General features: G+C 42.3%; 3 non-coding genes across 3 annotated transcripts; 2 read left to right on the top strand and 1 right to left on the bottom strand.

Moving 5' to 3' along the window:
- Nucleotides 1–32: 32 nt before the first annotated feature.
- Nucleotides 33–105, bottom strand: TRNAT-CGU (transfer RNA threonine (anticodon CGU)). Its single transcript has one exon. It is a non-coding gene; the product is annotated as a tRNA-Thr (tRNA).
- A 570-nt stretch (nt 106–675) lies between these two features.
- TRNAK-CUU (transfer RNA threonine (anticodon CGU)) lies at nt 676–748 on the top strand. Its single transcript has one exon. It is a non-coding gene; the product is annotated as a tRNA-Lys (tRNA).
- Nucleotides 749–2217: 1469 nt separating this feature from the next.
- On the top strand, nt 2218–2290 carry TRNAT-CGU (transfer RNA threonine (anticodon CGU)). The gene has a single exon. It is a non-coding gene; the product is annotated as a tRNA-Thr (tRNA).
- Nucleotides 2291–24204: the final 21914 nt, after the last annotated feature.

The raw sequence follows: 24204 nt of genomic DNA, 5'->3' as shown, positions 1-24204 counted from the left end.
AAGAAGAAAGAAAAGTGGATGAAAAAATTACCAACTGTGAGCAGGAATCGAACCTACGACCTTCGAATTACGCGTTCGATGCTCTAACCACTGAGCTATCACAGCGGCCCTCCCTCCATCCACTTTTTTGGGTTTATCTGTGAATTTAGAAGTAGGAGCGACAGTCAGCGCCATCTATAAGCCAAACAACGAGTGTGAAAACACTCTTATGTGCATGTTTGGCGTCACGTAGCACGTGAACTTAATATGAGCGGGCAGCTGAAGGTCGTAGGTTCGATTCCTGCTCACAGTTGGTAATTTTTTCATCCACTTTTCTTTCTTCCTATTTATATTCCATTGATTTTAATAACTTCCCCGGTACATTCCTTGGCATTACTTTCTGTTATATCTCATTAATATTGTGTTAAAAACACGGAAAAACGAGCCCTTAGGTATACACTTCTTTCCCTTATTTCATTGAACGAGGGTCTCGTACTGGCAGACTTGGTGTGTTTAGGTTGTATAAGAGGGACAATTAATCAGCTGCCCGCTCATATTAAGTTCACGTGCTACGTGACGCCAAACATGCGCATAAGAGTGTTTTCACACTCGTTGTTTGGCTTATAGATGGTGCTGACTGTCGCTCCTACTTCTAAATTCACAGATAAACCCAAAAAAGTGGATGGAGGGAGGGCCGCTGTGATAGCTCAGTGGTTAGAGCATCGAACGCTTAATTCGAAGGTCGTAGGTTCGATTCCTGCTCACAGTTGGCAATTTTTTCATCCACTTTTCTTTCTTCTTATTTATATCTCAGGTTTGCGAAAGAATTGCGCAAACCTGAGAGGCTTAGCACATTTACAGCCGAAAATTTTGTTGCGTCCGATGCGGAGTTCTGAACACTGGCACATCCCCCGACCGCGAACAAATTACGGACTCCAAATGCTAAAGCACTCTGTTCCCCATATACTAAATAAGTTCAAGCTCACAGAACAGCAATTGCGTCTCCTTTCAAGTAGTGATATATTAAACCTGTTTGTATAAGGAACTATAAACCCAGAAAAATTACACCCAGTACTTGTAAATGCATGAAATTTTAAGTGTACCCCTTTCTGTTATAGCGTCTTATATTGGTTGCCTTTTTTCCCAAAAATTGTTTGTTTGTAAACACCCAAGTGTGCATCTATTCTGTACTTCATAAACAACCACTAGAATGTTATTTTCTTTTCTTTTTTCTTTCAATCATACGTGAGCACCGTATGGAGCTTGGTGTGCCATTGTTTCTGTTGCCTTGTACAAATGGGAGGTGGGGCTAGTCAAGCTGCTATAGCGCAGCTTTTTTCCTACTTTCCATGCCACAATTGTTTCTTGTTTGTGTAAATCACGGTGTATCGTTGTGGTGAAATAAATTTCAACTTTCAACTTTCTTTCAACTTTCATATTCCATTGATTTTAATAACTTCCCCGGCACATTCCTTGGCATTCATTTCTGTTATTTCTCATTAATATTGTGTTAAAAACACGGAAAAACGAGCCCTTAGGTATACACTTCTTTCCCTTATTTCATTGAACGAGGGTCTCATACTGGCAGACTTGGTGTGTTTAGGTTGTATAAGAGGGACAATTAATCAGCTGCCCGCTCATATTAGGTTCACGTGCTACGTGACGCCAAACATGCGCATAAGAGTGTTTTCACACTCGTTGTTTGGCTTATAGATGGCGCTGACTGTCGCTCCTACTTCTAAATTCACAGATAAACCCAAAAAAGTGGATGGAGGGAGGGCCGCTGTGATAGCTCAGTGGTTAGAGCATCGAACGCGTAATTTGAAGGTCGTAGGTTCGATTCCTGCTCACAGTTGGTAATTTTTTCATCCACTTTTCTTTCTTCTTATTTATATTCCATTGATTTTAATAACTTCCGCGGTACATTCCTTGGCATTACTTTCTGTTATATCTCATTAATATTGTGTTAAAAACACGGAAAAACGAGCCCTTAGGTATACACTTCTTTCCCTTATTTCATTGAACGAGGGTCTCGTACTGGCAGACTTGGTGTGTTTAGGTTGTATAAGAGGGACAATTAATCAGCTGCCCGCTCATATTAAGTTCACGTGCTACGTGACGCCAAAGATGCGCATAAGAGTGTTTTCACACTCGTTGTTTGGCTTATAGATGGCGCTGACTGTCGCTCTTACTTCTAAATTCACAGATAAACCCAAAAAAGTGGATGGAGGGAGGGCCGCTGTGATAGCTCAATGGTTAGAGCATCGAACGCGTAATTCGAAGGTCGTAGGTTCGATTCCTGCTCACGGCTGGTTATTTTTCCATCCACTTTTTTTTCTTCTTATTTATATTCCATTGATTTTAATAACTTCCGCGGTACATTCCTTGGCATTACTTTCTGTTATATCTCATTAATATTGTGTTAAAAACACGGAAAAACGAGCCCTTAGGTATACACTTCTTCCCCTTATATATATATATATATATATATATATATATATATGTGTGTGTGTGTGTGTGTGTGTGTGTGTGTGTGTGTGTGTGTGTGTGTGTGTGTGTGTGTGTGTGTGTGTGTGTGTGTGCAGTCTTTCATGGTATATAGCCCCGCCGCGGTGGTCTAGTGGCTAAGGTACTCGGCTGCTGACCCGCAGGTTGCGGGTTCAATTCCCGGCTGCGGCGGCTGCATTTCCGATGGAGGCGGAAATGTTGTAGGCCCGTGTACTCAGATTTGGGTGCACGTTAAAGAACCCAAGGTGGTCGAAATTTCCGGAGCCCTCCACTACGGCGTCTCTCATAATCAAATGGTGGTTTTGGGACGTTAAACCTCACAAATCAATCATTACATGGTATATATTGCCACGTTCCATTCCTCAAGATTTGTTATCGCCCCAATACACTACACAATTCTCAGCGCAAACCGCGCCTGCAGTTTTCGAGAAGCTTCAGGACTGTAGTAGATCATTTCGCTAAGATAACGCCCACTGCGCGAACTATACAGATTATTCTGGAACCTATGCCGCCCCCAGTGATAACACTAGAACATTCGATGGCAAGAGTATAAATGCCGACGCACTTCGCCACTTGTCAGTTGTTGATCGACGGCCGACGCTCCGTTCGCCGCTATCAGTCCAAGACTGCTACTGTAGTCCGACTTTCCGTTTACTGGCACAGGTTCGCCCAAATAAACAATTTATTATTTTTATTTTATTTTATTTTTATTTTATTCAGTTACCCTCAAGGCCCGAGGGCATTACAGAGGGGAGTGGGTACATACATACATGTACAGCATACAAAGCAAAATACAACAACTGAAGAATTGCAATCATCACTTGCTACAGGGTTGAACTGAGGTTACGTACAAATAAAATTAGTGACGGCAGTTTTAAATAAAGCGGCATCTTTTATACCAACAATATCACAAGGAAGATGATTCCAACATACAGATGTTTTTGGCACAAATGAATCATGAAAACACTTGGTGTGTGCTAAAGGAAGTCCTACTTTATGGCGATGATCAATGCGAGTGGAAACGTAAGTTGGTTGGGCCAATAATCTGCTTCTGAGTAACGGATTGGTGAAGTAAATTTTATGGAATATACACAGCCGAGACACTTTCCTGCGAAGAGACAGTAGGGGTAATGCTAGTGTAGTTTTCATTGATGTGACGCTCGAGGTGCGATGGTAATTTGAAAGGATGAAGCGCGCTGCCCGATTCTGCACTTGTTCTAACTCATAGATAAGCGAGTCATGACCAGGGTCCCAAACAGATGCTGCATATTCTAATCTGCTACGTACCAATACTTTGTAGAGTAAGGGTTTCAAGGAAACGGGTGCCTGATTAAAATTTCTTCGAAGGTAACCCAACGTGCTATTAGCTTTACCTGCAATATATTCAATGTGTGTCTTCCAAGACAATGTAGAAGTTATGTGGATACCCAGATACTTATAAGAATTTACTACTTCGAGAAGAACATTATTAATATGATACGACCTGATACTAGTGCTGTGTCGGTTAACATGCATGTACTTGCATTTGTTAACGTTTAACGCCATGCCCCAAGTCTCACACCATTCCTGAACCCGATCCATATCAGCCTGCAATTCTAGAACGTCTGAATGACCCTTAATTGCCCGATAAATTACGCAGTCATCTGCGAAAAGACTCACTGAAGAAGTAATGTTTAGAGGCAAATCATATATATAGACCAGAAAGAGCAAAGGTCCCAACACAGAGCCCTGTGGGACCCCAGAGCCAACCGGGACCCTGGGCGAATCAAAGTTATTAACAGTTACACATTGGGAACGGTTACTGAGAAAAGCAATCACCCACGCGAGGACGTTATCATCTATATTGAGGCTCCGTAATTTTAAAATGAGTAAATCATGAGGTACTTTGTCAAACGCTTTTGAGAAATCTAAAAAGATACAGTCAATGGGTGTGCCGTTGTCGAGAATAGAATGCAAATCATGTATAAAACATATTAGTTGCGTTTCACAGGAAAAGTTTTTACGAAATCCATGCTGCGAATCAGTAAAGAAAGAATTGCCCTCTAAAAATTTTACAAGCTGCGAATAAATTACGTGTTCCATAATTTTGCATGGTATCGAAGTGATTGATACTGGTCTGTAATTTTCCGGACAAAGTTTATCACCTGACTTAAAGAATGGAATAATTCTTCCCACACTCCAATCATCCGGAAGACAGCCCGCTTCCAGAGATTGCTCAAATATTTTTGTTAAGATTATGGCGCGGTAGACTTTAGTGTTGATTAAAAACTTGGAAGTAATGTTGTCAATTCCGGCGGAAGACGAGATTTTAAGATTTCTATTATTTTTTGTACACCTGCTGTGTCGAAACGAATTGCTTCCATCGGGAGATAACCACTAGCTTGACAAACAGGGTTTGAACCTTTGTTGAGGAGACCTGACACTGCCGCCGCGAAGGTGTCACAGAGAATAACAGCGCAGTCATCTTTGTGGATTACCCCGTCCGAAGTTTTAAGTGTTATTTCGCGAGTATCTTTTTTATTCACCACCCTCCAAAATTGTCTCGGGTTGTTGACTAACATATTGGGGAGTGTGTTATTAAAGTAGGTTTCCTTTGCTGCTTTTGTGGCCCTCCTATATTCCCCATTAGCAACGTAATAAGAATCCCATCTGGCCTGCGAGTTAGAAACTTTAGCGGACCGAAACAGCCTTTTTTTCTTATTAGCCAACCTTTTCAAAGATTGGCTATACCAAGGAGCATGCTTGTTGGTGGTGACTAGCCGCAGGGGAACAAACGTTTCAGTCAGGTATGCTACTTTCTCTTTTAACAAAATCCAGTTCGAATTAACGGAACGAGCCTCGAATTCATCAAGATAGCTGTCCAGAAATAAACAAAGTTCTCTATTGATGGCATCAAAATCGGCAGCAGCGTAATCTCTAATGCGCTTAGTATAATTTTCATGGTGAGGAACGCAAACATCCATAGTGAAATGGAGCAAAGAATGATCACTTAATTGAGGCAAACAAAGTGGAGACATGAACAGGTCAGGCACGTTGGTTAACACGAGATCTAAAACACTCGAAGTAGTAGGTGTAATGCGGGTTGGTTGGGTGACAATTTGCGTAAAGTTAAAATCAGAACAAAAGCTCAAAAAATTATAACTGTCAGTAGAGAACGGACTTAACTGAGGTACATCACTGGACCAAAATATATTTGGGTAGTTAAAGTCTCCGGCTAAAAGGACTGGTACATTAGGAAAACGTTCCATAACTAAGTTAACCACATCATGAAGGCTATTAACAAAGCTCGGATCGCAGGATGGTGGACGGTAGCAGATACCCAAGATAATCTTTTTATAACATGTGCAAATTTCAACAAATATGATCTCTAAATTGGTTACAACAGGCACAAAAGACGAAGAAATATGATCCGCTACAGCAACGAGTACACCACCGCCGCATCTATCACCTCTATCACGACGATACACATTGAAACGCTTTGTAGAATCAAACAATTCACTGCTGTTAATTTTAGAAGTAAGCCACGTTTCAGTTAGCAATACAACGTCAGCGTCACATGAGTCGACCGCCGCATTTAGTTCATCGCGTTTCGATAAGACACTCCTGATGTTCGTGAAAAGAAAAGAAAGCGAATTATTTGGGCACCGCCCCCCACCCCTCGCGTGTCGCTACTGCGGCGAGTTTGCAGCTGATAACGGTGCTCTGGAAACTGAGGGTTTGCCTGAAAGCTGCCGATTAACGAATCCCCCAGAGGCGCCGCCAAGTTTGTACACACTGTCGTCAGAAAAATTGTAATTGTAACGTTTATCACCTATGTGCAACCTATTGTACCGAAGCTTGAAAGAAACGTCCCGTTGTTTGGCAAATTCTACAAGCTTCTTTCGCGCCTGCCGTGTTTGAAGGGAATAATCCGCACTTACAGTGATGCCATTCTCTTTGAATTTTCCGCTGAGCGATAGTAATTCCTGCTTTAACTTAAAAGATGCAAACTTGGCAATAACTGGTCTATTTTGGTTGGGCCTGTACGTTCCTAGCCTGTGTACTCGCTCAAAAGCTTCGCTCGGCACTGGTGACTTAAAAACGGTACTGATCTCTTTAACCAGTTTTTCTTCAGTTTGGTTCCATTTCTCCTGCGGACAGTCTGTCAAACCGTAAAACAAGAGGTTACTGCGTCTCATTCTATCCTCAAGCTGAGAATGTTCATCGTGTAACCTAGCGTTTTCTCTGCTCAGATGGTCGGTTAGCTGCCTTAGCTGCAAAAGTTCATCCCCGACCTCGGCGTTGTCACACGCTTTTGCTTCGACAGCGGCGAGCCTACGGTCGATGTCGTTAACTTTGCGCTCGATTGCTTCCTGGTTGTTTTTAATTTCATTCACGCTAGATATTAACTTCACTTGGTCCTGTTCCATTTTTTCGGTTCGAGAGTTCACGCTCTGCAGAAGAGCAAACATGTCACTAAATTTTGGCTCATGAGCCCTGTTCGATACGTCAGACTCAGGAACCTTTTTATTGGGCCCTGGGTTTTCTTCAACGTCGCCAGATAGCAAAACAAGCATAGATATAACATCTACACATTCACTTACCAGAGACAACAAGACTCCCGGGCGTGGGAACAGCATCAAGCACACATTGTTGAACTTCTTTACATATAAAAGAGTATTGTTACTAACCTGTGTGAACAAGCGAGCAAAGTTACGGTGCCGCATTTCTGCGCTGTTCCCACGCCCACTGGAGAGGCCAGGTTCATGCCATCCGTTTTTATCCTGGGCTTGCGATGACGTCATGACCGATAAAGTGGCCGCCTGGCTCGGGAAGATGTTGCAGGGGTGTTCCCGGCCAAATCCTGGACTGGCCGAAAACTGGTCGCTATCAGGCAGAAGCACTGTCCGTGGCTCATGCCCAGCAGTCGGTGATAGCCACGAGCAGAAGTGAAGAAGTGAAGCAACCTGTGTGAACAAGCGAGCAAAGTTACGGTGCCGCATTTCTGCGCTGTTCCCACGCCCACTGGAGAGGCCAGGTTCATGCCATCCGTTTTTATCCTGGGCTTGCGATGACGTCATGACCGATAAAGTGGCCGCCTGGCTCGGGAAGATGTTGCAGGGGTGTTCCCGGCCAAATCCTGGACTGGCCGAAAACTGGTCGCTATCAGGCAGAAGCACTGTCCGTGGCTCATGCCCAACAGTCGGTGATAGCCACGAGCAGAAGTGAAGAAGTGAAGCAACCTGTGTGAACAAGCGAGCAAAGTTACGGTGCCGCATTTCTGCGCTGTTCCCACGCCCACTCGACTCGCGGTGTGCTCCATTCGTCCCCGTCACGACCCCGTGACAATATACAGTCTTATGCGGCGAGTAAACTACTGGAACCTTCTCTCGTGCTTCCCGGAAATATGAAAAGTTCAATCAACTGGAAAATTTTACCCTAGAAGTACGCTCCAAGAGTAACCTGCATTGCTTCCTACTACTCCAAAACTGCTCCAAAACAGCATTATTCTTGCTCCCTGAGCGGCTACAAAAGACTCAATCCCAGTATGAGGCACCAATTCTACCAGAACGAGGCCCTCGCAATGAATGAAGGAAAGGAGTGTGCAGACTTGGTGGATTCAGGTAGTACACGCGGGATTATTGGTCAGCGGCCAGCTCGTAATAGGTTCACGTGCTACGTTATTCAAAACAGACATATAAAGAATGTTCTACACTCGCTGTCGTGGCTACTGGCGGCGCTGACTCACGCTCTCGCGTTTAATGCGCATATATACCCCATGAAGTGGACCGGGGTATCTATCTATCTATCTATCTATCTATCTATCTATCTATCTATCTATCTATCTATCTATCTATCTATCTATCTATCTATCTATCTATCTATCTATCTCTCTATCTATCTATCTATCTATCTATCTATCTGTCTATCTATCTATCTATCTATCTATCTATCTATCTATCTATCTATCTATCTATCTATCTATCCAGCCGCCTAGGTTCTCCTTGCCGTCTCACTAATTGTATAGATACCAAAATTGGTATGGCATAACATGACTGTATGACGAGTATAGCTTACTATTCATAACATGAAAATCATAACATGTATGCCATTAATGTCATGACTTATATTTCATGGTCATGATGCTCTTGCGTTGGTTTCGTTCACATGACATTTTGCAAAACTGTTATGGTATGACATGACGGCATGGTGAACACAAGTGACAGACCCTTACGTGGAAATCATGACATGCATGACATGTAAGTGATGACTACACGCCTCGCTCGTGGTGTGCTGCGGCTGTTTCGCTAGCTTCACATATACCAAATTCGGCATTACGGGATGTGAATAGATGACGAAGGTATATGACTGGTGCAAACATCATAATATTGAGAGGTGCGTCATGTAAGAACTGAAACTTGACATGCTCATGATGCGCTCGTGGCCGTTTCGCTAGCTTCGCATATCACTAAACTTGTTATTACGTGGCTTGAATGGACGACGAAAACAAGTGACACGTCCAAACTTAATAATCATGGCATGCGTGTGATATAAAACATGACTACATGCTGTGCTCGTAGCGTGTTCTAGGCCGTTTCGCTAGCTTCATATATACTGAATTCGGTATCACGTTACGTGAATAGACGACAAAGATAAATGATACGGCCAAACATGATAATCCTGACATGGGTGTCATGTAAAACACGACTGCATACTACGCTCATAGAGTGTTCGCAGTCGTTTCGCTAGCTCCACATATACTAAATTTGCTATCACGTGACTGAATACAAGGACAGAGAAGGTCTATACAGTGCTAGAGATTGGGCACATATTTTGCTATCGTGGCCTGGCTGGCAGAAAAGAACTCGGCATGGTGTTCCATATCCGCAGAAATACAGCTGGTAACATAGAGGAATACTATAGCATTTGTGAAAGGATGGTAAGTACCCTTTATAGAATCAATAAGCACGTACAGCGTATGCGCAGGATAACTGACTGCATCCCCAGAGAAGTTAAGCTGGTTAGGGGAAGACAGAAAGTTATGTGGGCAGATGAGATCAGGATGTTTGCGGGTATAAAGTGGGAGCGACAGGCACAGGACCGGGTTGACTGGTAGATCTTGAAAGAGGCTTTGTCCTGCAGTGGGCATAGTCAGGCTGGTGATGACATGAATTGACGACGAAGGTAAATGACACGCTCAAGTATGATAATCATGACATAGGTGTCATGTAAATCATGAGTACATGCTATGCTCATAGCGTCAGGGGCGTAGCCAGCAAATTTTTTTCGGAAGGGGTGGGGTCTCACACCAACTCGATGGGGGGACGCAGAACTCAGCTTTCCTCTTTGACGTGTCTATCGGTGGTAGTTTGGGCAGATTGTGTACACGTATATCAAAATCGTGAGACTTTCCCCTCTTTCTATGCGTATGTCGTAAAGAAGGTGAGTAAAAGCAAAGTCATCATTATCATCAGCCTGACTACGCCCACTGCAGGGCAAAGGATTTTCCCATGATCTGCCAATGAATTTGGTCTTGTGTTTTTCGTTGCCGCGTTATACCTGTGAACGTTTTAATCTTATCGGCCCACTTAACTATCTGTCTCTCCCTCGTATGTTTGCCTTCTCTGAGAATCCAGTCAGTTTCCCTTAATGGCCAGCGGTTATCCTGCCTACGTGCTACGTGCCCGGCTCAAGTCCTTCTTGATTTCAACTATGATATACAGAAAACCGGTTTGTTCGCTGACCCACTGTGTATTCTTTTTGTCTCTTAAGGTTAAACTTATCATTTTCCTTTTCACCGCTCGCGTCGTCATCCTAAATTCAAACTGAACCCTCTGTGTAAGCCTCCAGGTTTCTGCTCCGTAGGTATGTACCGCTAAAATGCAGCTAATACACACTGCAAAAATATTTTCCCTTGATTATGTGAAAGGCGTAGGTAACATGCTGCCAACCACTTCCGTAAAAAGAAAATAGTGCACCATAGTTCACGTATAACACAAAACGTACAGCCCGTTCAACTTTCATGGAGATTTCCACAATGAAGAAATAAAGTAACGGCTTCTGCGGAACAGCACCAGTTCCGTAGGGCCATTTTTCACACATTATTCATAATACTATTGCTACATGTCCGTAAATAACAAATATGTCTCCATTAGATTCAACATGAGGCATACGTAATCAGCCGATCTTTCTTCTCCAAGTACAAGGTCATTCAAAGCTTCCCAGGCCACTATTCCAACTAATCCTGTGGCAGCGTCACCTGGGAATTTTTCACTGCACCTGCACATGTTAAAAAATTTACGAAGTGAATTCAAATGTTTGAAAACCAACACGGACAAGTTTCCTATTCACTGAAATCGAATTTTGTTTTCCCTCGAACATAAAACGAAATAAAGCACAGACATGCTACAAATTGTATGAAGAAAAATCATCAAAAGTTCTATTTTATTTCGGCGGCTCTGTACTTGAATTGAAAATGCGATGAAGAAATATACCCAAAGATACCCAAAGCAGCTGTGTTGTCTTCGTTTCGTAACAGAATTGTGCAGACTTTTTTTTTTTTGAAAAAGAGAAAAAAACATTTTGTCAGCACAACCACACCAGGCAAGTACAGAACAAAAAACAGTGCGAGCACAATTAATTTATTCATTTCAAAACTCCGGCCTTGTTAGAGGCACTGGCTTGCAGCACAAAAATAAATGATCACACATAATAAATAATAATACATATCATAGAGAATAAAATGACTAAAAGCACAAACAACTTCATTAACACACAAAATATTGGCTAACAATATTAGTTGAGGCAAAAGGAGCAAAGGAGTAATTCAATGTATGAAACAATACAACAATTAGGGTTATGCCATAAAACATCACCCAGCGTTTTTTTTTTGACCATCACAAATGTGTCGGAAAAAAATTCCACATTTCTCAAAATTCAAAACTCGTCCTGGTCATTTAATTGCGTTGCCAAAAATTTGCCCCCTAGTTATGAGAGTCTGTAGTATGGCGCTGACTGAGCTAAAAGTCCTCAAACAAGAATTTTTTTTTTCAAGTGTCACTTTGGATTGCACTCAATAAATGGCATTTCCAGCAAGGTAATGAAGTGTCCTAACTAAAGATAATGACTTATGTGTATCAATTCTTCAAGAGCTTTTCCCATGAGCAACATTGAATAATGTCGCCAGGTTTGGGATTTTTTTCTGGTAACATGGCAAAATCCAAGGACACAAATAAAATATGTGCTGGTGACCTTTTTGACATGCTACAAACTAGAAATAATTTACGCACAAAAATTTAGCAGATAGTCTGAAACAATTGTAAATTTCACTTTTTTAGGAAAAGCTTTTTTTAGGAAAAGCATCAAAAAGCTTGCCTTGGTGGTCAGACAAAATATATGCACAACATTTCATTTTGAAGCTCTATGTACTACCTCAATATAGTTGAAGTTACTGAAGGATATTATTTTTTAAACTCGAGAAGTATTTTTATGAAATTATGTATCTCCACCAGCTTTACCCCTACTTAACTCAAGCGGCATGAAGCACTTGCAAGAGTAATCTTCAACAGACTTCCACAGACCTGAGGTACACACAGCAAGCTTGATGCGGAGCAATGGAAATTAAAATGGGGTTATCATCTGCATTCCATTGCCAACAGAGGTGCGCTACAAAGAATATAGCTAGAGTGTGGAGACCAGTACCGTAGCAAAAAGATATTTTTCGCGTGGGGGTGGTGTGTGACGAGAAGGCGACTTCGGTCATACTTTATGTGCATTCTTGTGAGTTTGTATGCGTGCATGGAGGTATGCACATGCAGAACTAAGAAAATCACAGCATATCTACGAAGTGAATGATGATGTGTGGGGCGAAGCTTCAGAGCGTTTTATCAGTAACCGTGAATCTGTCTGTCTGTCACTCACACTAGCGCCTTCTGCTGAGTCATCGATAAATGACCACGAACCAGTCGCAGTAAAAGAACAATCCACGGCTTTAAGATAAAAAATACCTGTGCTGTGGGGGGGGGGGGGGGGGGGGCTAGGCAGCTCCTCCTGCCTTTCTGGCTACGCCACTGGTGATGACTCCCACATGAGCGATCAAGCCATTAAAAAGTATGCAGTACGCATTTATCCCTTACGCACAACATAAACGAGACTATCGCCTTGGCTACCAGTTTTAATTTAAAGTTTTTTTCGCTTATGTATTTATATGAGAGGCTTTGGGTCTCAGGGAGCAAGGGGCTCTCCTGAAAGCCAGAAAAATAAGAAACGGTTGTTTTACGATAGCGTTTATCAGTGTACTGCATCAATGCTACAAGCATGCTATAAGACATAAGTACTGAATGTGACGAAATGTTTTTATTAAGTGTATAAAACACACCTACTGCATTTGCAGAACTCCCCAGGAAAGCAGGATGTCTGACTTTGTTTATTTTTATTTTCATTTATTGAAAGCACCCTACAAAGCCCTCGAGGGGCATAGTGTAAGGAGGGCGGTACAGATAATATGTTAGAAAAATATATATACATATATATCTACACATACATAGGCAAATATTGAATGTAATAGGAAATGCAGTTGAACTTATGAAAATGTAAGCAAAATACATACTAGAAAAGCGAGTTACAGTAAGTCAAGGTGAAATACAAAAAATAATATGACAGTAACTACAACCTAGCAATAGTGCAAAAACATCGGCAACAGTCCTATAAGCACAGATGATTACGAAGATGCGATAGAGCAGATTTTGGTGCATAAGTATTTTTTAAGAATATGATAGAATTTTGTGTGGTCTTGTTCTCACGCAAGATCATCTGGCAAATCATTCCACAAACGAATAGCTCGTGGAAGAGCCGCCTGGTTGAAAGCGTTAGTATTGCCCTACATGCGTGATAAGCTAAAGGTTATGTAGTCTGCTCGAAGTTGAATGTGCTAGATTAAAGTGAACAGATGGCAACATGCTGGTGTAGATGAGTTTGTCACATAGTGATAAAAGTGAGATGTCGTGGCGAATTTTCAGTGGCTCGAGTGCAAGGCTATGTTTAATCTGTGTTACGCTGGACGGGCAGCTGTGATTACGCGCTGTGAATTGACTAGCTCTGTTCTGTATACATTATAACTTATCTATGAGGTATTGTTGATATGGTGACAAAATGGAGGATGCGAACTCCAGTTGAGGACGGATTAGAGCAAGATAAGCCAGTTTGCGTACATCGGAGGGAGCACTGTATATATTTCGGCGCAGAAAACCTAATGATCTTGATGTGTTGGCACAGATAGAAGTGATATGCGTGGACCACAAAAGTGTAAAAGTTTAGTTTATGTCTAGGTATTTGTAATGATCTGTGCGTTCTACAATGCTATTATCAATTATGTATTGGCTATTGAAGTTATCACGTTTGCGACTAAAGGTGATTAGTTTGCATTTGGAAAGATTAAGTGTCATCTGCCATGTTTTTCACCACTCATTAATATGCGCGAGGTCTTTTTGAAGAGTTAGATGATCGCTATTGTTGCGGATGGGACGATAGATAATGCTGTCATCGGCATATATACGCATACATGAGGATAAGTTGTCAGGCAGGTCATTAATGTAGATGAAGAAAAGTAAGGAACCAAGAACACTGCCCTGTGGTACACCAGAGGAAACGTAACAAAGTGAGGAAGAGTGATTGTTGGCGATAGTGAATTGTTGGCGGTTAGTTAGGAAGTTTCTGAGCCATGTTAGCGTGATTTAATCAAGTTTTGGTGATGACAGTTTTAATATCAAGCGACAATAAGCAACACGATCGAATGCCTTTGCAAAATCAAGAAATAAACAATCTGTCTGTAGATTACTGTTCATGTTAGAATATAGGTCGGTGGTGAACTCAAAGAGTGTAGTCTCGCAAGAACGACCCTTTCGGAACCCATGCTGGTTAGAGAAAAAGAAATTGTTAGATTATATATGCGCATGAATGTTAGAAGCTATGATATGTTCAAGCATCTTGCAACATATGCACGTCAAGGAAATGGGGCAATAATTTCCAGGTGAACTTTTACTACCACTTTTATGCACTGGCACTACCTTCGCTATCTTCCAGTCAGAAGGCAACATTCCTGTAGTGAGTGACTGCCGAAAAATGTGAAACAGGATATTGCCAGACACATAAGCAGTGTTCTTTAATATTTTTGAATTGATATCGTCAATACCAGAAGATGATGACATCTTTAGATTGTCAATAATTTTAATTATGCCTTCAATTGTGATATCTATAGGTGACATGAATGAGTAATCGCGTTCAACAATTTCTGGAAGATGATCATGCTCGCTAGTAAACACGGATGAAAATAATGAATTAAAGACATGAGGACAATCAGTGTCTGCAAAAGGAGTGTTATTTGCATCGCGTAATGAAATGAAGTTATCGTCGCGATCAGGACTTATTACTTTCAAGAATTTTTTCGGATTAGATTTTAGGAGTGAAGGCAAATCCTGGGAATAGTATTTATTTTTCGCAGTTGTAATTTCGTGGCAATATTTCTTTAGGCATTCCTCGTATCTATCTCAAGACGTGTGTGAACGCGAATTTTTTGCAGACCGATAAAGCCGCTTCTTTTTTGTTTCGAAGTCTGCGAAAAGACTTGGTGAACCGTTGATTAGTTTTATCATTCGTAATCGCTATCAACGGCACGTGTTTTTTCATTAGGGCTGAAATCTAATTCTTGAAAAGAACCCAGTTTTCCTCAAGTGAGCCACTGTAAAAAGAAGGCAGTAGCACATTGTCAAGGAAAGACTCAAGTTTGCTGTTAATGGCTTCATAATCGGCTTTATTATAATCTTTAATTTTCTTTGATTCGGTTCCTGCAAAAGGTGGCAAAATAGAAAGATCAACTTGCAGCAGTTTGTGGTCACTAAAGCCATTCAAATAGTTTATGTGGTTTATAGTTTCAGGTGCTGTTGTAAGAACGAGGTCAAGTGTATCTGAACCGCGAGTTGAGTGAGTGACAACCTGAGCCAAATCGAAGTCTAAAGTTAAGTTATTGAAGTCAGTTGAGTACTCACAAGAAGATGACAGCAGCTCCCAGTCAATAAATGGTAGATTAAAATCACCGAATAGATAAACGATGCGAGCCTCACATATTTCGATGGCAGAATTAATGCTGCTGTGTCACTCTTCTAAGAAAGAAATATGACAATCGGGAGGACGATAACAGCTGCCGAACAACATGCTTGTGGAATGAATTGTGCAAACTACCCATATAATTTCAATCTTATATTGGGAAGCGACGACATAAGACGTGATGGTTTTTTTAACAGCTATAAGAACACCACCACCCCTTCTGTCTGGACGATCGCTTCGATAGACGTTGTATCTGTTAGCATGCGTAAAAGTGTCATTGTCATTGATGTCAGCGCTGAGCCATGTCTCAGTGAAGACAAGAATATCAGAAAGACTATGATCGATATAAGATGAGACTATTCCACGTTTGGATAAGATGCTTTAATGTTAGTGAATGATACTGTTAGTGATGGAGGAGTGCAAGGCTTATGCAGCTCCGGCTTCTTAAACGTTTGTACGTTTCCTTCTAGTTATCTGCTTGAGTGTATAACTGACTTAGTGACGGCGTCATAGACGTAAGTAACGTTTTCGATGCGCAGCTTGTCTACTACAAGCCTAAATGGCTTATTTTGAGTTCTGGCAAATCTATTAGCTTTCTGGGGGCCTGTCGCGTTGCCAATTGAAAATCTTGGCGTATTGAAAACGTAGTGCCCTTCAGATTTCGGGCACGCGACAAGATTTGGTCGTTATCTTTAAAAAGGTAAGTTTGGCAATGATTGGTCGACACTTTTCTTTATCATGTTTACCTAATCTACGAACCTTTTCAAACTGAGTACCAGCGAGTGTAAGCTGCAATTTTTCAAAACAAAACTTAATAATTTTCTGTTCAGAAGCTACCCAATCCTATTTAGCGTTGTCTTCCAAACCGAAAAAGGGTAGATTGGATCGATGCATCCTATTTTCCGCTTCATCCCATCGTGAAGATATTGGCGTAAGCTGATCCGTAAATCCTGGCAGTCTGTCTGCAGGTGTGGCCTTAGAACACATACCTGCCGAAGACTGTGCCTCTTCAAGTGATACCACTTTTGTACTTAGGAGCTTAATCTCATGTTCAGTTGACTTCAGCTTTTCAGACATATCGCGAAGAGCTGGTTCTGTACTGTCCCCAGCCGTAAGTCCGGTGGCCTGAACCTTTTCTAACGCATCGACCTTTAGTCTTAGTTGCTTCATTTCGTCGAGGACTGTATTACGTTGCGTTACCAGAGCAGCGTATTCATCCTTGACTTCCCGTATAGGGCCTATGCCTGGGCGAATGCGTCAGCCTCTGCCTTCGACATAGGCCCTGGATTTACCTCAACGTCACGCGCAAGCAACAACAAAAGGTCGGAACAAGAACAACATGCAAAAGACAGACAAAATGACACCCGTTTCACTAGATCACTACACTCTGGTGAGCAGGACACCGCGAGAAGACAATAATTGCTGCTTTTTATGCTGGTAGCATGATTGAGATAACTGACCTGCAAAAAGATGGGTCGTAAATGAAACATTCTGGATGCGGTGTCGAGCCCAAAGTGTGAGGCAGCAGACTGGCATTTATATCCCGTGGCGCGCACTTCCTCCGTCGCTGTTGTTGATTTTTGTTGCCAGACGAAGTAGCCTGTAGCACCCACATTTGGCATTGGTCGCTTTCGAGGTGGCTCTCTCAGCTCGAGTGAAACGGTAGTTAGTCGGCCAGAACCAATCCCGCCGAGACACAAGGGCCAGGTGGCTGTAGTAGACGTTGGCTTCTTGCTGAAGTGGACCGTTTTATTCACACCTAGCAGGAATGATGACGCAAATGGCTCGTCGAAAGATAGTGAATCAGCTGCAGATCGGAAATTGCCGGGCAGACCAGAACAGAACGCCCAGGCGAGAGCAACCTGCAAAAACATGGGTCGTAAACGAGACATTCTCGATGCTGTTTCGAGCCCCATATCTATAAAGCGCATGGCTTACCTGGAAATCACCACACTGAACCCAGTCCTTGTAGCACCCCTCCGTTGTCAATGGAATGCAGATGATAACCCTATTTCCATTTCAATTACTTCGTAGAGAGCACCAAACTTGCTCTCTGTATTCCAGGTCAGTAGGATTCTGCTGAAGATTGCCCTAGCATGTATGTGATGTCGCTTGAGTTACGTAGGCGAAAAGCTAGTGCAGATACATATTTAAAAAATATTTTTCGAATTTAAAAATAATACTCTCTAATAATTTCACCTATAACTAGCTTGTTCATAGAGCTTTAAGATAATTTTTTTTGCATTTATAGTCCGACCACCAAGGCAAGTTTTTGATGCTGAATACCGAGGTTTGCCCAAACAAAGTGATATACTCACAATTGTTTTCACAGTATCTGCTATAACATCAGTGCCTAAATTATTTTAAATTGGTAGTACGTTGACAGGCCACTTGCACGTAGTTATTTGTGTCCTTGGAACTTACCATGTTTCCGGAAAAAGATCCCAAATGTGGCAACTTTATTCAGTATTGCTCGTGTGAAAAGCTCTCAAAGAATTGATATACATACTTCAGTCATTACTTTAAAGTTAGATAACTTCATTACCTTGCGAGAAATATTTTTTGAATGCATTCCAAAAACTTCTTTTGAAAAAAATTGTAGTTTGACACCTTTTACCTTTCTTGGCGCCAAACAATAGGGTCTCATAAATAGGAAAAAAAAACTTTGGCAAAAAAAAATAAATGACCAGGACGAGTTTCACACTTCGAGAATTATGTGAAAGTTTTATCAGCCGTATTCGTGATGGTTGAAAAATGTTAGATGATTTGGCATGGAATACTCATTAGAGATAACATCAACAAATTATTCAAGAAATGTGTCAAATATTTTTAAAAATTAGAGAAGAGAGGCATCTGCGTGCTACATGCGGCATTGCCTTCCTGTGGCAGAAGGCATCTTGAGATAGGTACAGACATTAATTATGACAGTATTTATAGAAATTAATGCAATTATCTATTTAACCAGGGATAATAGCCGGTCGGGTTGAATGGGCGAATTGAACCCCTTCCTACAAATAGTCTATAGCCAGTTTAAAATTTATGAAAAGCGGCCACTGGTAATGGCTTTAGAGCTATGCATTCTGCTCAATTTAGCTGGCGAAACCGAAACCGACGCACCAAACAGTGCATCCACCATTCACTTCAACAATGCCCTTCATGGCGACACTGTTTTTCTTGCATTGGTGGAGAAGATGAAGTGAGTGTTGTTAAATAGGCACAAAGCAAAGTGTCTGAATTGACGGTCGATAACGGCTGGAGAAAAAGTGTCGTGATTGAGGGCATTGTTGATGTGCTGTAGATGTGGTAGATGGTAGATGTGCTATTGGGTGCGTTAGGTTTATGTTTAGACAGCTAAAGTACGCATATTGCATCACTACATGGTGATTATCAGAGGCTGATTTTTCAAAATTTCAAAGTGGCTATAGATGTTTCGTAGAAAGGACTTGAATTAGCCTATTTGACTCGACCAGCTACTACCACTGGTAAAAAATGTAATTGTATTAATTGCTATAATTACTGCCGCAATGAATGTTTGTGCCTATCTGAAGATTCCTTTTGTCTCGTAAAAGGCAATGTCGCAACTAGCTCGCAAGTACCTCCTTTCTCTAACTTTTAAAAAATATTGAACACATTTCTTGAAACAGCCTGTATTTAATACACATGCAGACAACGCAAGGTAAAAACAAACGATAAAGAATGAGCAAGAAATATCGAGCTCATAAAGAGACAGCTCCATATCCAGGAATGTTTTTCGCATGTTGATGGCTATGGAAAATGACTTTCTTCATTACTTATGCTCAGTAAGACAACCCACAACATGCAAATTTGGGGGGGGGGGGGCTTCTGGGGCACCCCTCTGGCTACAGACCTTTACTGAGCACACTTCCTTGGAATACAGCAGATGTCACATAAGCAGAAGAAAAGTTGTCAATATTAACAGATGTAAACAGAGGTCTGCACAAAAGAAAGTCTTCAACCTAAGTGAACGAATTCAGAGGAATGTTTTGCTGTGTTAGTAAAACATGTAGTGACAAACCATATCAAGAGCTGTAGAAAAATATGGAAACAATGCATCAATGAGAGCCCATGTCAAGTAACAAAAGTATGCAGTCAAAAAGGCCAGCAAGTCTAGTGTCACATGAAAAGGTTAAAAAATCTGCACTCAAATATGAAAATGATGTTACGAACTTCCAGCTAGAAGCCTTACCTTTCAACAGGAAAGCTGCTACTCATCACAAATTAAACTTCTTAATTGTTGTACAAGTTGGCAATGATGGGTCTGATCTTACTAGTTGAAAAGTGGCCTAAGCATGCGCTCTCAAAATCAAGGTATAGTTGCTGACATTTTATACAAACTCTTTCATGGCACCGCCGCTCATTCCAATAAGTAATGTAGAATTAGGAACGAAAATTTGGATGCCCTAGTGGGTGCTGTTTTGACTTTTTGTGCTCTAGCTGACCAATTTGGTATGCTGTCAAACAGAGTAACAATGTGCCAGCAATGTTTACAATACTTTTGCAAGGTTACCAGCACTAAATGTTTGCACTAACTACGGCTGCACTAACTACGGCTGAATGAGCACCGTAGAAGACATGGGCGTCTCCCTTCTCTTTCACGCGTTCTCCAGCATACGGATGTCAAACACGCAGCCGGGTCCCGTTCCGTGTGTGCGTCCTGGCCTTTCAGGAGGGTAGTCGGGATAGTGACTAGAGTAATGACTACCGACAAGGGAGGAAGGAAAAATATAGGAGAGGCCATGGCGTCATATTCCTGAAGCCGCTGCACCCCAGACACTCGCACTACCTCCCAGCGGAAAAGCAGATACACACTTCGCGATTTCCGGCGACCAGTCGCCGCAGCGGCCTTGGAAGCGGTGTTCTCTGCTGGCAGCGAGTCAATACACGAGTTCTGCTTCTTTTGCGTGTTTTTTTTTTTTAGGAAACGCTGTGCGATGCCCAGCTGTAGTGTATACTCGATGCCAATTGCGTGCACCGCCGGATGTACCTGGTGGCACTTATAACGTATGTTGACTTCACTGTTGATGGCATTTGCATGCGGAGCTATCAGCTGCACGCTCCGTTGGTTCTCACTCATTGTGTCAACTGAGAACACACGCAAACTTTCGTTTTTACTGTTGTAGGCATCGTGTCGCGTTTTTAGAAGCTGTGTCGTTCATACTGAAGGACAATTCACTTTTCTTGTTACCGGACTAAGTGTGTAAGCATTGTACGGTGTGCGCTTGCTGCGTGTTAGTTGTGCGCGCACTGGAAATAAGTTTTACGTGACTGATCACGTATACAATACAGCTGTGCCTTCTTGCCGGCGTGAAGTACGTCAAGTATCAGGCAGGCGTTGCACGGAATAGCTATGAAGCGAGCTCTCAAAATCGTGCACTGCCACACTGACACTATATACGAGCGAAGAACTGCTAATCAGCCCGTTGATCAGGAAATATGGCTGAGAGAGAGACAAAAAAGGGCCTTGCGGTGAGCAGAACGCGTCACTGCCGGGTGCGTGCGGATACGATGATGCAGAGGCTGAATGATTTTCATTCCGACACGTACCGGTGCTTTCTGTGCCGTTGCACAAAAACACTCCATGAAGCAGTTCAGCACGCCGCGCTTGGGCCTGCCACGCACGAACAGTCTGGGAAAGGTGTGCTCGCAACATTTTACCGCATACAATACGCGTTAAGTTAACGCCGGGACTATATAAGCGAAACAGCGCTGAGAGCACGCCGCGAAGTGTCTGCCGTTTCGTTTGCCCCATAAGTTTGACGTCCCTTCTGCCACACTTCTCGCAATACATTGGGATGGGATAGGGCCTCTCCTTAGTTTTTTCTTATGCTATCGACGGATGAATGACGATGGCGGTGCTCCCGTCGTAGTCGAATGGTTCTTCTTTCCGCGATGCCCGCCAAAACCGCCGTTTGGGAACAAATACAGTTTAGTAGAATAAAAGCGGTGCAGAACACGTCTCGGCGATAGATGCAATGATGGTATATGCGACGGCCATATTAGTATAAATTTCTGGAGGTCATCCGTATTGCAAATGATTACTTTCGTGTAATTTTTTGTTGACGGAGGAGACGTTCGTTTTTTGCACAATTCAGTGAAACATCATTGGCAAACGTCTGCTGTATTCATAATATTCGCAAAGTGGTGAAGTCTGTGATTCTTAAACGTTTGCTGTATCCTTGATGTTGGCGAAAAGGTAAAGTGTGTTTATTTCCTGGACACGATGTCGGCTTTTCTGTCAATTGTTTGCAGTGTATACCTCGCTGTTGAGGGTTTGTGGCAGATTACCATTCATCATTTGAGAATACTTGCCGATTGGGATCGACGCCATTCTTCTTCTCTTGTTATTTCACTCTCATGGTTCAGCTCTGCGGTTACTATCTGTCCGAAGTAGACTTCTCCGCAACTGCAGCGTCTCGCCACCTCTCGCAAAAGAGTGTTTTCTACCGAGACATTTGCACATTGCTCTAGTTTTGTGCATATAATTTTCAGACCTGCTCTTCTGCTTTCCGTGTGCAGTTCAGTAGTCATCAGCTATAATTCGTCCCCTCAGTTACTTATCAAGGCAATGTCATCAGCGAATAGCAGCTTACTAAGATATTCTGCATTAACTTTTATTTCTATCTCTCCCCAATCTAGGACTTCAAAAACATCCTGTAAACACGCGGTGAATAGCATTGGAGAGGTCGTGTCTACCTGTCTTACACCTTTCTTTATTGGGATTCTGTCGCTTTCTTTATGGAGAACTAAGGTGGCTGGGGATCCACTCTGGATTTTTTTCAGTATGTTTATATAGGGTTCGTCGATGCCCTGATTCCGCAGTGCATACATCGCTGCTCATGTCTCAACTAAGTGAAACGCCTTGCCGCAATTTATGGAAGCTCTGTATAGTGCTTGGTTGTATTCTGCGCATTTCTCTAATACCTGCTTGATAGTGTACATATACGGTCTATTGTGGAGTACGCTGTACGAAATCCTGCCTGGTGCTTTGGTTGGTTGACCTCTAATATCGCCTTAATTCTACTAGCTATTATTCTTCTAAGTAGTCTGTAGAGAACAGACAGTAAACTGACCAGCTTGCAATTTTTCAAGTCCTTGACGTCTTCTTTAATATAAAATTAAAAGATGCTGGTGTTCTTAGTAACGTAATCACAGTAAAATACAATGAACGACAGGTATAGTGACGGTTTGGAGCCATGGCCTCTCGCCACAACATTGAGTGGACTAGCCTTCGAAAATGTATTTTCACGATGACCCGCCCGATCGGAGAAGACATAGGTAAATCTCTGTTAAGCGTAGATGGCGTAGTCCTCGTCATGACAAAGTGCGTTTCACAAGTCGAAGACAACTCCGCTTACAAAGAGGAATGAGAGGTATACACAGCATATTTTCGTACATTCATAATTATATTTCAGTTTCGCTTACTTTTCTGAGCAAATAATTTCCCAGTGTTGATGTTTGGGACTGCATGCCTATGGGAATGATTTTTATTTCACGCTCTACATGTCAAGCAGCCCTGACGCAGTAACAGTTTTAGTCAACATTCCTTTCTACTTTACTGCGTGCATCCAAACATGCTTCCGATACGCACGCATTCAGTAATGCGTATTAAGTATTTTCGTGAGTTATGCTGCACGTTTGCAATATGACTTCGCACGCGTTATTTTTTGGGCTGATCGTTTCGCAACCTTGGTTGACATAACAGTTGCACAGTGGCTTTTGATAGCATTGACGTACTCCAATCGCAGAGGTTTCATCGTGCATTGTGCAACGGCAAAGTAATCATTGGTGAGAAATGTTCAGCTGTTCTCAATCGAAAATTCACCTGGGACCACACTGCACCTACACACGTAAAAATAGCTTGTCTGCTGCGTATAGCGCTAGAACACGTAAATACGCGCGAACATGCATAACTTGATCGTTTTTTTTTTTAAGATTTCGGCGCTCTGCTACCAGAAACGGTAGCGTTGCGGCAGGTGTCTTCCGTTGTTTGCAGGCGTGTAGCCGTGATTACCTTTTATGTCTACAGAGCCTGTGTTCCGATTTTTAGACAGCACGTGGACAGTCTACGCAGACTACTTAGAAGACAGCGCCGAGCCCATGCTGTTCGAGAATCGGAACACTTCTGGACGGCTTTTACGCGACGATGCACCACATCGCGTCGAGAGGAAAAAGCTAAAATAAACAAACGCAACAGTTGTATTTTTCAGTAGATTTCGTGTTGAAAGGAAAAACAAATAAACGTTACTCACACTGAGCGTCTGGGAAAGCGTCTGTTTGTGTGCAGACGAACATTCCGGCGAGATTTGATCTGTCTGAGCGATTCACTGAGCCGCCATTTTGTTTAGACAGCAAAGTAGCCTGCATCGTATTTGTCAACGACGCGGTCTTCCCGGAGCTGTCTATTTTGCGGGCTACGTGAGAATTGAAATGAGACTTTAGATGGCCGCCGTCCATTTAGCTGTCCATTTAGCCGTCTACGGTGAGTATTGGAACACACCCGGAGTCAGAACTGTACAAAATATTGCACCGCGCTGCGTAGATGTACCACGTATACAGTACGTGCATTCATGTTTCCAGCACTTACGTCGGCGCAAACAGGAGCAGCCTCGTTTCACA

This window comes from Rhipicephalus microplus, unplaced genomic scaffold, assembly GCF_043290135.1.
Source record: "Rhipicephalus microplus isolate Deutch F79 unplaced genomic scaffold, USDA_Rmic scaffold_12, whole genome shotgun sequence".
Classification (NCBI taxonomy): Eukaryota; Metazoa; Arthropoda; class Arachnida; order Ixodida; family Ixodidae; genus Rhipicephalus; species Rhipicephalus microplus.
Note: the sequence above shows the minus strand (reverse complement) of the source record. Positions and strands in the feature narration are given on the sequence as shown.